The sequence below is a fragment of the Pleurodeles waltl genome, chromosome 3_1 (assembly GCF_031143425.1).
Source record: "Pleurodeles waltl isolate 20211129_DDA chromosome 3_1, aPleWal1.hap1.20221129, whole genome shotgun sequence".
In the NCBI taxonomy this organism is placed as follows: Eukaryota; Metazoa; Chordata; class Amphibia; order Caudata; family Salamandridae; genus Pleurodeles; species Pleurodeles waltl.
Window position 1 is genome coordinate 1,302,008,569 of NC_090440.1, and position 14,325 is coordinate 1,302,022,893.

Sequence of the window (14,325 nt, forward strand, 5' to 3'; positions counted from 1 at the left end):
TGAAGACGGTTTTACATTTGTAAACAGATGTTTTAGTACCTTTCGTCCCATCCGTACTTCTTTGTTCATTTGAATGTCTATAGAGTACTGTTTTGTAAACGTGTGCAGAGAAGACCATGTTGCTGCTATACATATATCTTGTAAATGTGTGTTTGCTACAAAGGCAATGGATGCTCCTTTCTTCCTAGTTGAGAGTGCATTTGGGGTTGAATTCAGTTGTCCCCCAAATCTTGTGTGTCATAGTTGGATGGTTTGTGTGAATTATCTAGCAATAGTTTCTTTGGTCACTGCTCTCCCCATATTATTGTCTGCAAACAACACAAACAGCTGATTGGTCTTCCTTTGTTTGTCTTTTCCATGTTGTAAGGAAATGCCTCCTTGGCATGGTTACCCCCTGACTTTTTGCCTTTGCTGATGCTATGTTTTGATTTGAAAGTGTGCTGAGGCCTGCTAACCAGGCCCCAGCACCAGTGTTCTTTCCCTAACCTGTACTTTTGTTTTACACAATTGGCACAGCCTGGCATCCAGGTAAGTCCCTTGTAACTGGTACCCCTGGTACCAAGGGCCCTGATGCCAGGGAAGGTCTCTAAGGGCTGCAGCATATTTTATGCCACCCTGGGGACCCCTCACTCAGCACAGACACACTGCTTGCCAGCTTGTGTGTGCTGGTGAGGACAAAACGAGTAAGTCGACATGGCACTCCCCTCAGGGTGCCATGCCAACCTCACACTGCCTATGCAGTATAGATCAGTCGCCCCTCTAGCAGGCCTTACAGCCCTAAGGCAGGGTGCACTATACCATAGGTGAGGGCACCAGTGCATGAGCACTGTGCCCCTACAGTGTCGAAGCAAAACCTTAGACATTGTAAGTGCAGGGTAGCCGTAAGAGTATATGGTCTGGGAGTCTGTCAAACACGAACTCCATAGCACCATAATGGCTACACTGAAAACTGGGAAGTTTGGTATCAAACTTCTCAGCACAATAAATGCACACTGATGCCAGTGTACATTTTATTGTGAAATACACCCCAGAGGGCACCTTAGAGGTGCCCCCTGAAACCTTAACCAACTACCTGTGTAGGCTGACTGGTTTTAGCAGCCTGCCACACTCGAGACATGTTGCTGGCCACATGGGGAGAATTCCTTTGTCACTCTGTGGCTAGTAACAAAGCCTGCACTGGGTGGAGATGCTATCACCTCCCCCTTGCAGGAGCTGTAACACCTGGCGGTGAGCCTCAAAGGCTCACCCCCTTTGTTCCAGCGCCACAGGGCATTCCAGCTAGTGGAGTTGCCCGCCCCCTCCGGCCACGGCCCCACTTTTGGCGGCAAGGCCGGAGGAGATAATGAGAAAAACAAGGAGGAGTCACTGGCCAGTCAGGACAGCCCCTAAGGCAACCTGAGCTGAAGTGACACTGACTTTTAGGAATCCTCCATCTTGCAGATGGAGGATCCCCCCAATAGGGATAGGAATGTGACCCCCTCCCCTTGGGAGGAGGCACAAAGAGGGTGTACCCACCCTCAGGGCTAGTAGCCATTGGCTACTAACCCCCCAGACCTAAACACACACTTAAATTTAGTATTTAAGGGCTCCCCTGAACCTAAGAATTTAGATTCCTGCAACTTACGAAGAAGAGGACTGCTGAGCTGAAAAACCCCTGCAGAGAAGAAGACAACACCAACTGCTTTGGCCCCAGCCCTACCGGCCTGTCACCCTCCTTTAGAAGAAAACTGCTCCAGCGACGCTTTCCCTGGGACCAGCGACCTCTGAATCCTCAGAGGACTGCCCTGCTTCCAAAAGACCAAGAAACTCCCGAGAACAGCGGCCCTGTTCAACAAAGACTGCAACTTTGTTTCCAGAGGAGCAGATTTAAAGACCCCTGCAATCCCCGCAAGAAGCGTGAGACTTGCAACACTGCACCCGGCGACCCCAACTCGACTGGTGGAGAACCAACACCTCAGGGAGGACCCTCCGGCGACTCCGAGACTGTGAGTAACCAAAGTTGTCCCCCCTGAACCCCCACAGCGACGCCTGCAGAGGGAATCCCAAGGCTCCCCCTGACCGCGACTGCCTGACTCTAAAATCCCGACGGCTGGAAAAGACCCTGCACCCGCAGCCCCCAGCACCTGAAGGATCGGAACTCCAGTGCAGGAGTGACCCCCAGGAGGCCCTCTCCCTTGCCCAGGTGGTGGCTACCCCGAGGAGCCCCCCCCTTGCCTGCATCGCTGAAGAGACCCCTTGGTCTCCCATTGAAACCTATTGAAAACCCGACGCGTGTTTGCACACTGCACCCGGCCGCCCCAGTGCCGCTGAGGGTGTACTTTTTGTGTGAGCTTGTGTCCCCCCCGGTGCCCTACAAAACCCCCCTGGTCTGCCCTCCGAAGACGCGGGTACTTACCTGCTGGCAGACTGGAACCGGGGCACCCCCTTCTCCATTGAAGCCTATGCGTTTTGGGCACCACTTTGAACTCTGCACCTGACCGGCCCTGAGCTGCTGGTGTGGTGACTTTGGGGTTGCTCTGAACCCCCAACGGTGGGCTACCTTGGACCCCAATTTGAACCCCGTAGGTGGTTTACTTACCTGCAAGAACTAACATTACTTAACCTCCCCTAGGAACTGTGAAAATTGCACTAAGTGTCCACTTTTAAAACCGCTAAATGTGTTTTATGTAAAAAGTATATATGCTACTGTGATTATTCAAAGTTCCTACACACAAAGTACCTTTCATGCAAAGTATTACATGTAGAATTTGAACCTGTGGTTCTGAAAATAAACTAAGAAAATATATTTTTCTATACAAAAACCTATTGGCCTGGAATTGTCTCTGAGTGTGTGTTCCTCATTTATTGCCTGTGTGTATGTACAACAAATGCTTAACACTACTCCTTTGATAAGCCTACTGCTCGACCACACTACCACAAAATAGAGCATTAGTATTATCTCTTTTTGCCACTATCTTACCTCTAAGGGGAACCCTAGGACTCTGTGCATACTATTCCTTACTTTGAAATAGTGCATACAGAGCCATCTTCCTACACATGTAGTACATTATCGCTCACCTTGCATCGAGCATATGTAGCGCTCTCTGTGCTTGATTCTACGGGTTTTGGAAGAAGCGTGGTATTTGTATAGTTTGATTTATGTGGAACTGAGACACTATCTTGGGTAGAAACTGTGGATCTGTCCTCATAACTACTGTCCTTGTGAATTTGTAAGTATAGTTTTGGATTGTGAGTGCTTGTATTTCACTCTCTGTGAAGGGATGTTATACCAACCAGAATGAAAATGTCACTTACCCAGTGTACATCTGTTCGTGGCATTAGTCGCTGCAGATTCACATGTTTGGCACAGTCCGCTGCCTGGTGTTGGGCTCGGAGTATTACAAGTTGTTTTTCTTCGAAGAAGTCTTTTTTGGTCACGGGACCGAAGGACTCCTCCCTCTTCGGCTCCATTGCGCATGGGCGTCGACTCCATCTTAGATTGTTTTCCCCGCAGAGGGTGAGGATGGAGTTGTTTGCTATAAATAGTGCCCATGCAATGGAGTGAATATGTATGTACGTTAAGAGTTTATAATAATTATTTACAAATGTACAAATGTTTAAGATTTAAGATCTACTTCTAAACGGCTACAGGCTTCCCGGGGAGGCGGGAGGGTACATGTGAATCTGCAGCGACTAATGCCACGAACAGATGTACACTGGGTAAGTGACATTTTCAGTTCGATGGCATATGTTGCTGCAGATACACATGTTTGGCATAGACTATAAAGCAGTTACCTCCCCTAAAAGCGGTGGTTTAGCCTGTAGGAGTTGAAGTAGTTTGGAATAATGTTCTTAGTACAGCTTGGCCCACTGTAGCTTGTTGTGCATTTAGTACGTCTACACAGTAGTGTTTAGTAAACGTATGAGGCGTAGTCCAGGTTGCAGCCTTACATATTTCGCTCATAGGAATGTTTCCTAGAAAGGCCATTGTAGCACCTTTCTTTCTGGTTGAGTGTGCCTTTGGTGTAATAGGCAATTCTCTTTTGGCTTTAAGATAGCATGTTTGAATACATCTGACTATCCATCTAGCAATGCCTTGTTTAGAGATTGGATTTCCTATGCGTGGTTTTTGAAAAGCTATGAACAGTTGTTTTGTTTTCCTGATTAGCTTTGTTCTGTCAATGTAGTACATTAGTGCTCTTTTGATGTCTAATGTATGTAGTGCCCTTTCAGCCACGGAATTTGGTTGTGGGAAGAACACTGGCAATTCTACTGTTTGATTTAAATGGAATGGTGAGATTACTTTTGGCAGAAATTTTGGATTTGTTCTTAGAACTATTTTATTTTTGTGTATTTGAATAAATGGTTCTTGTATGGTAAATGCCTGTATTTCACTTACTCTTCTGAGGGATGTGATTGCAATGAGAAATGCGACTTTCCAAGTTAGATATTGCATTTCACAGGAATGCATGGGTTCGAAAGGTGGACCCATGAGTCTTGTTAAGACGATGTTAAGGTTCCATGAAGGAACTGGTGGTGATCTTGGTGGTATAATTCTTTTTAGCCCTTCCATGAATGCTTTAATAACTGGTATTCTAAATAGAGACGATGAATGAGTAGTTTGTAGGTAAGCAGATATTGCTGCGAGGTGTATTTTTATAGATGAAAAAGCGAGATTCGCTTTTTGCAAATGTAGTAAGTATCCTACTATGTCCTTTGTAGAGGCATGTAATGGTTGTATTTGATTGGTATGGCAGTAGTAAACAAATCTTTTCCACTTAGATGCATAGCAGTGTCTGGTGGAAGATTTTCTAGCTTGTTTTATGACCTCCATGCATTCTTGTGTGAGGTCTAAGTGTCTGAATTCTAGGATTTCAGGAGCCAAATTGCCAGATTCAATGATGCTGGGTTTGGATGCCTGATCTGTTGTTTGTGTTGTGTGAACAGATCTGGTCTGTTGGGTAGTTTGACATGCGGTACTAGTGAAAGGTCTAGTAGAGTTGTATACCAAGGTCGTCTTGCCCATGTGGGTGCTATCAGTATGAGTTTGAGTTGGTTTTGACTCAACTTGTTTACTAGATATGGAAGGAGAGGGAGAGGGGGAAAAGCGTATGCAAATATCCCTGACCAACTCATCCATAGAGCATTGCCTTGTGATTCGCGGTGTGGGTACCTGGATGCGAAGTTTTGGCATTTTGAGTTTTCTTTTGTTGCAAACAAATCTATCTGGGGTGTTCCCCAAATTTGAAAGTACTTGTTCAGAACTTGGGGGTGAATTTCCCATTCGTGGACTTGTTGGTGGTCTCGCGAAAGGTTGTCTGCTAGTTGGTTTTGTATTCCTGGAATAAATTGTGCTATTAGGCGAATGTTGTTGTGAATCGCCCACTGCCATATTTTTTGTGTTAGGAGGCACAATTGTGTTGAGTGTGTTCCTCCTTGTTTGTTTAAATAATACATTGTTGTCATGTTGTCTGTTTTGACAAGAATGTATTTGTGTGTTATTATGGGTTGAAAGGCTTTTAACGCTAGAAATACTGCTAACAGTTCTAGGTAATTGATATGAAATTTTGTTTGGTGTATATCCCATTGTCCTTGAATGCTGTGGTGATTGAGGTGTGCTCCCCACCCTGTCATGGAAGCATCTGTTGTTATAACGTATTGAGGCACTGGGTCCTGAAATGTCCGCCCTTTCTTTAAATTTTTGCTGTTCCACCATAGAAGCGAGAGGTATGTTTGGCGGTCTACCAACACCAGATCTTGAAGTTGACCCTGTGCCTGTGACCATTGTGATGCTAGGCACTGTTGTAAGGGTCGCATGTGTAGTCTTGCGTTTGGGACAATGGCTATGCATGATGACATCATGCCTAGAAGTTTTAGCACAAATTTTGCTTGTATCTTTTGGTTTGGAAACATAGCACTTATTACCTTGTGGAATGCCTGCACTCTTTGTGGACTTGGAGTGGCAATTCCCTTTGATGTGTTGATGGTTGCTCCTAGATATTGTTGTGTCTGACACGGTTCTAGGTGTGATTTTGTATAGTTGATGGAAAACCCCAGTTTGTGAAGGGTTTGTATGACATATGTGGTGTCGTTTGCGCATTTTTTTACTGTGTTGGTCTTGATTAGCCAATCGTCTAGGTAAGGGAACACATGTATCTGTTGTCTCCTGATGTGTGCTGCTACTACTGCTAGATATTTTGTGAACACTCTTGGTGCAGTTGTTATTCCGAATGGCAACACTTTGAATTGGTAATGTATTCCTTTGAATACGAACCTTAGGTACTTTCTGTGAGAAGGGTGTATTGGTATATGAAAGTACGCATCCTTTAGGTCTAATGTGGTCATGTAATCTTGCTGTTTGAGCAGTGGAATGATGTCTTGTAGTGTGACCATGTGAAAATGGTCCGATATGATGTAGGTATTTAGTGTCCTGAGATCTAATATTGGTCTTAATGTTTTGTCTTTTTTTGGAATTAGAAAGTACAGGGAGTAAACTCCTGTGTTTTTTTGTTGTACTGGTACTAACTCTATTGCATCCTTTTGCAGTAGTGCTTGAACTTCTAGTCCTAAAAGTTCTAAATGTTGTGGTGACATTTTGCGTGTTTTGGGAGGGATGTTTGGTGGGAATTTGTGGAATTCTATGCAATAGCCATGTTGGATTATTGCTAATACCCAATTGTCTGTTGTAATCTGTTGCCAAGATTGGTAGAATTGGCTTAGTCTTCCCCCCACTGGTGTTGAGTGAAGGGGTTGCGTGACTTGAAAGTCACTGTTTAGGTGGAGGTGTTTTTGGAGTCTGGAATCTTCCCCTACTCCTTGGGAATTGACCCCCTCTATATCCCCCGAAACCTCCCCTTTGGAATGAACCCTGATATGGTGTGGTTCTTGTTTGTTGGCTGGTGGTGTCTGTGGGTTGGCCACGAAACCCCCCTCTAAATGGAGTTTTTCTAAAAGAGCCTCTGCTCTGCGGGGAGTAGAGTGCGCCCATGGCTTTGGCCGTGTCTGTGTCCTTTTTAAGTTTTTCAATGGCTGTGTCCACTTCAGGGCCAAAAAGTTGTTTTTCGTTGAAGGGCATATTAAGGACAGCCTGCTGGATTTCAGGTTTGAAGCCTGAAGTGCGGAGCCAAGCGTGTCTCCTTATGGTGACAGCAGTGTTGACTGTTCTCGCTGCAGTATCGGCTGCGTCCAGTGAAGAGCGGATTTGATTGTTTGAGATAGTTTGTCCCTCTTCAACTATTTGCTGCGCCCTTTTTTGGTATTCTTGGGGAAGATGGTCTACGAGAAGTTGCATCTCATCCCAGTGTGCGCGGTCATATCTGGCCAGCAGCGCTTGAGAATTTGCGATGCGCCACTGGTTGGCTGCCTGTGATGCTACTCTTTTTCCTGCCGCATCAAATTTTCTGCTTTCTTTGTCCGGAGGTGGGGCGTCGCCAGATGTATGGGAATTTGCTCTTTTGCGAGCTGCCCCTACTACTACGGAGTCAGGTGGTAACTGCGAAGTAATAAACACTGGGTCTGTGGGTGGTGGTTTGTATTTTTTATCCACCCTTGGGGTGATGGCTCTTGATTTTACGGGCTCTTCAAAAATTTGTTTTGCGTGCCGTAACATCCCTGGTAGCATTGGGAGACATTGATATTGGCTATGTGTAGCCGAGAGGGTGTTAAATAAAAAATCATCCTCTATAGGATCGGAATGCAGTTGGACATTGTGGAATTCTGCAGCCCTAGCCACCAGTTGCGAGTATGAGGTACTGTCCTCTGGCGGTGACGGCTTTGTGGGGTATGAATCTGGATCATTGTCCGGCACTGGGGTGTCGTATAGGTCCCAAGCGTCTTGATCCTGATTATCTTGACTTATGGTAGTTTGCGCTGGTGAGTGCATTTGTGGCGGTGTTTGTGCCGGCGATGCCTGTTGTGGTGGAGAGGGCGGAGGCGTGACTTTTTTAACCACTTTGGCTTGTGGTTGTGCGTCATCCTTGAGGAGACCGATCCTTCTTTTCCTCATTATTAGGGGAAGGGTTGATATCTTCCCTGTGTCTTGCTGGATGTACAGTCTCTTTTGTGTGTAGTCTGATTCTACACTTTGGAGCTCTTGTCCAAATCTGTGCATCTGGCCACTTATTCCTTGCTCCTCTGTGTAGGATGAAGGTGTGGAAATTTTCGGCGCCGAGAGAGAATCTTTTTTCGGCTTCGGCACCGACAGAATTTTTGTTCCTTTCGGCATGGAGTCTCGGTGCCGATGTTTTTCGGTGCCGGTATCTTGTTTTTGTCTCTCGGAGCCGCTATCTCGGCTCCGAGGTTGCTCCATGGCGGTCCCTCGACCGGAGTCGGGTGTCTTCGCTATGGGCGTGCCCTTTTTCGGCGCCTTCGACGGGTCGCCTGTTTTATGGGTCGAGCCATGGCCTGTTGGCAGTGGCGTCCCCATGGCTTTCGTTTTCTCGATGGTTTTACTTTTCGACGTCTTACTCACAGTTTGTTGCTGTTGTTCGACGTCGGAGTCTCCGGATTCTGAGTCCGGAACCGAGAATGTTTCCTCTTCGTCGTCGAAACATTGTTTTGTCGGCGTGGACGCCATTTGTAGACGCCTGGCTCTTCGGTCCCGGAGTGTTTTTCTGGACCGGAAGGCTCGACAGGCCTCACAGGTATCCTCCTTGTGCTCGGGGGACAAGCACAAGTTACAGACCAAGTGCTGATCTGTATAAGGATACTTACTGTGACATTTTGGGCAGAAACGGAACGGGGTCCGTTCCATCGGCTTCGATGTCGCACGCGGTCGGGCCGACCAGGCCCCGATGGGGGAATCGAAGCAACCCCAAAGTCTTCCGATGATCGGTGTCGATGTACCTAACTATCCCGATACCGAACGGAACAATACCGACGCTTTCTTCCGAGATTCTGACTAACTTTCCGAACCGAAACACGGAGCGAAAAGGAATACGTCCGAACCCGACAGCGGAAAAAAACAATCTAAGATAGAGTCGACGCCCATGCGCAATGGAGCCGAAGAGGGAGGAGTCCTTCGGTCCCGTGACCAAAAAAGACTTCTTCGAAGAAAAACAACTTGTAATACTCCGAGCCCAACACCAGGCAGCGGACTGTGCCAAACATGTGTATCTGCAGCAACATATGCCATCGAACATGCTGTTTTTCATGTGAGCATCTTTAGTGTTGCTTTATGTAGGGTTTGAAAGGGTGTCTTCATCAAATGAGTTAGTACCACATTCAGGTAACATGGGAGTGTGGGTACTTTCTTTGGTGGTGCTGTGTTTTTTGGCCCCTTCTAAAAATCCTTTGACCACTGGTGCTGTGAAAAAAAACTGTTGTAGGTTTCCTCTTATGTAAGCCACTATTGCTGCTAAGTGTAACTTTAAAGATGGATAGGTTAACTTGCCGTCTAGCAGGTGTGTTAAATAGTTCCATCCTGTTGTTTCTTTTGTTTTTCTTTAATAGACCATTCTTTAGAAACCATAAGGAGCCTCGTTTCCATTTTGGGATGTAACATTTCCTTGAAGTTGGCCTCCGTGCCTCTCGGAGGACCACCATTGTATTTTCTGGTAGTTTTAAATGACCGTACTCTAAGCCTTCAGAAGTCACAATGGTAGGTTTAAAGATTCTGGTTCTGGATGAGGTACCTTTCCTCTTTCTGTTGATAACAAGTCAGGTTGTGTTAGTAGTTTTAGAATATTTCCCTGTGCCATTTACATGAGTTCAGAAAACCATGTCTGTCTCGCCCATCGTGGGGCCACTAAAATTAGTGTCATGTTGCCTCTCCTGCATTTGTTGACCACTCTGAGTAACAGTTTTTTCGTGGGGGAAAAGCGTATGCAAGTATCCCTGACCGATTTATTGTCTGGGCATGTCCTAATGATTGGCAAAATGGTTGTCTGAATGTGTAGTTTGGGCTTTTTTGTTTTCTTTGAGGTTGCACATAGGTGGATTTTTGGTGTTCCCCCAACTTCTGAAGACCTTGTTGAACACCTTCTTATTGATCTCCCATTTGTGAGAGCATTTTGCTTGTCTGCTCAAGCTGTCTGCTTCAATATTGTCCTTGCCTAGTAGATGACCTGCTGCTATCAATTCACCTTTGAATTGCCCACTTCCATATCTCTTGGACTAGTCTTTGAGCACAGTATTGAGTCCGGCTCTTGTTTGCTGAGGTAGAACACTGCTGTTGTACTGTCTGGTTTGAGTCAAAATTGATTTGCCTAACAACTCTTTCTGAAATGCTTTTAAGGCTTGGAACACTGTCTTTAGTTCCAGGATGTGTTTTACAGCATCGTGTTCCTTCCAGATTCCTCGTAATTTCAGCGTGTTCATATGCACTTCCCCACCTCATATGAGAGGCATCTGTTGTAATGGTTACTGTAGTAGTAGGTTGTGTAAATGTTCTTCCTTGTGTTAAGAAAGATTTGCTCTACCCCGCCATTTCCTGTTGTACTTTCTATTAACAAACACTAGATTCTTCCAGCTCCTTACGGCTTGTGACCACTGATGCTGTAACCAATTCTGAATTGGTCTCATGTGCAATCTTGCATACGGGATTCAAAGGATGCATGATTCCATTTTTCCTAATAACATCCCCACAGTCCTCACTGTCAGTTTGCTCATTCTGGTAAAGGTGAGTTTCCTGTAATAGCAAATGAACTTACTTCTTGTAGGGATATACCTTCCCCTGTATCAAGTTGATCCTTGCTCCCAGAGAGCTCTTTTCCTGTTCTGGTATTGGTGATGATTTTTCTAGGTTTATTGAAAAACCTAATCTGAAAAGTGTCCTTAGTACTAGGTTATATATGTTCTTGGCACTTTCTGTGTGTGTTTGCCCTTACTAACCAGTCGTCTAGGTAAGGGTAGACATGTACACCTTATCTTCTGAGGTGAGCTGCTACTGCTGCTAGGCACTTTGTGAGGATCCTTGTGGCTGATTTTATCCAAAAAGCTAGCACTGTGAACTGGTAGTGGATTTTGTTTCCTACATATGTTAGGTATTTTTTCTGGTTTGCATTCATTGGGATGTGCATGTATGCATCCTTTAGATCTATACCCTTGTTGCAATTGTGGGATAACCTCCTGTAAGTTTGCCGTCTTGAATCTTTGTGATTTTGTAAACTTGTTTATGAACTTGAGATCTAGAATTGGTTGAATGGATCTGTCTACCTTTGGTATTATGAAATATGTTGGGTATATGTTGTTGGTCTCTGTTTTGGGGACTATCTCTATTGTTTTCTTTTCCAACAATTCCTTCCCTTCTTTAAGGGGACGTGAGGTTTCTTCTATTGAATGCATCTTGTTTTTTGGCCCCCTTGCTGGAGGTATTCTTAGCCATTCCCAGCAATAGCTGAATTTTGTGATGTTTAATATCCATTTTTCTGACGCTACCTTCCTCCACTCCTGGAGGAAATTTTTTATTCTGTCTGCAACTGGTGCTGTGTGAAAGGTTACGATGTTTTATGTCATCTCTTGCTGGTGTTGTTTGCAAGAGGCTGTGACTCTCTTTTGAGTCACTTGCTGGTGGGGGGGGGTTGTACATCCTATTTGAGACTTCCCTCTTCCCCTTATTCTTTCATCCTTGCTGTTGGAATTGCCACTGGTGTTGGGTTGCTGTGCCTACTGTGTACCCTTGAAACACGTGGGAGGTTCCTGATTGGAAACTGCCTCTTCCTGTACGCCTTCCTGATGGTATGGTCCATTTTCTCATGCATCCTCTGAACTGTAATGCTCCCAATGACTGTGCTGTCTCATTGTCTTTTTTGAGTTGATTTAGTGTATCATCAGCTTTACGCCCAAACAGTTGTTCTCCATCAAATGTGGTGTTTAGAATGTTGGTCTGTACTTCAGGTTTAAACCTTGATACCCACAGCCAATAATATCTACTTAGGGTTACCCCATCATGATTTAACAGCATAACAGTCTGCAACATCAAGGGCTGATTTTAGACAGGTGTTAGCAATATCCTTTCCTTCTTCTGCCAGATGTGCTACTCTTTCTTATACTGTTCTGGGAGATATTTCATTAACTCAGCCATTTCCTCCAAATATTGGTAGGCATGTCTATTTAGTAAGGCATTAGAGCTTGTAATGTGCCACTGATTTGATGCACTGCGTTTGAATTTGGGTCCCATGAGGCTGCTCCTCTTACTCTCCTTATCTGGAGGCTGCCCTAATGTAGAAGGGATGTTGACTCTTTTACGTGCTGTAGCAGTAATGATGGAATCTGCTGGCACGGAACATTTGATGTAAGCTGGGTCCTTGGATGGAAATTTTCATTGTTTATCCACCACTGCTCTACAAGTGGGAGGCTCTTGAATCATTCTCTCCCTTGATCTAGCACACTAGTAAGCACTGGCAGGAATTGATTCCTGGCTTGAGATGGTAATAGTGCCTCTAGAAGGCAACAGGATCGTGTTTATTTCCTCCTCTAGTTGAACCCAATGTTTATTAGCAGCCTTCTTGATCACCTGATTTCAATGTGGTTTGGAGGTGAAGGCTTCAACGAATAGGTGCCAACCACTTCTTCTGGGGAGTCTGTTTCTAGATCTTGCCAGTGGCACTCCAAATACTCCGACTCTGTTTTTAAGGATTCGCCAAATTCCTTTAGTTTTTTAAGTAAGGTGGCCATTTTGGCCTTGAGACATCTCCTTTTACTCTCAATTTCTGCTGATTTGACTTCAGCGTTGACAAGGTCTTCCTCTTCAACGTCAAAGAATCCTTTGATGATGTGTCTGTCATCGAACTTCTGTGCTTCTCCAGAGCCTTCTCCTTTTTTGGCGCTGAAGCATTCTTCCCTTGAGCATCCTTCAAATTAGATTGTTCAAGAATTGTCCCTCCAGCGGTGTCCCTTTCGAGGGATCTGTGGGGTTCTCTGTCTCAAGACCTGACTTCGGTCAGTGAGCGTTTTGATGGTGAGGCTCCCTTGGACTGTTTTGAGTCTGATGTTTGTGATTCAGACTCTTTTTTTCGGCACTTCTTACCTCCTGCTTGTTCTTGCTTGCCTGGGGTTCGACGACGACGGTTCTCAAGTTGGCACCTGATGTTTCTCCCTCGGCCCCTTTGCAACATTTTCCTTCGCGTTGCTCGGGATGGGGTGGTACCTTGCACTTGCATTGTATCGTGAGCTTGTCTTTGCCTTTCTCTCACCCTCAGCGTTTTTTATGTGAATACTGCACGAGTTGCAGTCCTCGCTCCTGTGTTCGACGGACTGGCAAAGGTTGCACACAGGGTGTTAATCATTCTGCGCAAATGTGTGATGGCAATTTGGGCAGAACTGAAATTGAGTCTTCTCTATTTAGGCCACCCTGGCTCCATTACTATGCCTCTTCTTCTCAATTCCAACAGTATTTCTTCTCCAGTGTTGTTCTTCAGATTCGATAGATCTTCTGGAGAACTTTGAAAAAATTCTAGAAAGTTTTCCTTCCTTGTGTTGGACAGCCTTCACCCAGGAATTCATCCCCAATGGTGGAAAAAGAGAATCTGAAGATGGCGATCAAGGGTGGCAACTTCCGTAGGAGGAGACAGGACGTCACAAGAAGCATCAAATGGGCACATCTGTAGATGCTCATCAACAATAAAAACAAAAAATAAATAAAGGAAGGACTACAAAAAGACTAAAAAGTTGGGAGAATTCCAGACCTAGCCACTGGATGGCGGAATAATGCAGAGCATGTGAACCCAGAAAAGATTTACGCTGCAAAAACTATGTATCCGAAGAGGCCAGGGAAAGATTTCTATTCCCTTTGCACCCTGTGATATACACAAAAACAAAACATGTGCTGACTGATCAGAGCAAAAATTATATTTTCTGCTGCTTCAAATAGAGCAAACATGCATCAGTGCAATCGGTATAATCCAGGAATGATGCCTCAAAATTACTCCAGTGAAGTTTATTTAATTCACTGTAGAGAGGCAGGTAGGTCAGTTAGCATAAATGATCGACAGGAAGTAGGAGTATTTGATGTGTTTTATTACTGAGGACTTACCTTCAATAGAGTAACTTATTTTTAATGACTGACAGTTGACCAGTTTTTATCAAACTAGTTTTACATTGTGAGAATCTCTGAAACACAAAGCCATATGTACCACAACGTTTTATGCAAAATAATGTGCAATTTTCCAGGAGGCCCCTTGGCAGTGTTTTGAATAAACCTCTATTTCCCGTCATCCTTATTCAGTAAAGTTCCCTTATAGAACAATAATAGGATTTTAACAATGAATGTTGGTGTTCACAAACACAAATTTGGTCACTTTCTCAGTTCCATTCATGAGCAAAACACGGTAAAGACGCACATACACTGTTAACCAAAGAACACATTAAAATATTAGTAGGTGTTAGGCATGCCCGAAAAGATCAGAC

General features: G+C 44.9%; 1 protein-coding gene across 7 annotated transcripts in view; it reads right to left on the reverse strand.

The window, feature by feature from the left end:
- KALRN (kalirin RhoGEF kinase) overlaps window positions 1-14,325 on the reverse strand; it is a 1,333,112-nt gene that overhangs the window by 96,533 nt on the left and 1,222,254 nt on the right. The window lies entirely within an intron of this gene.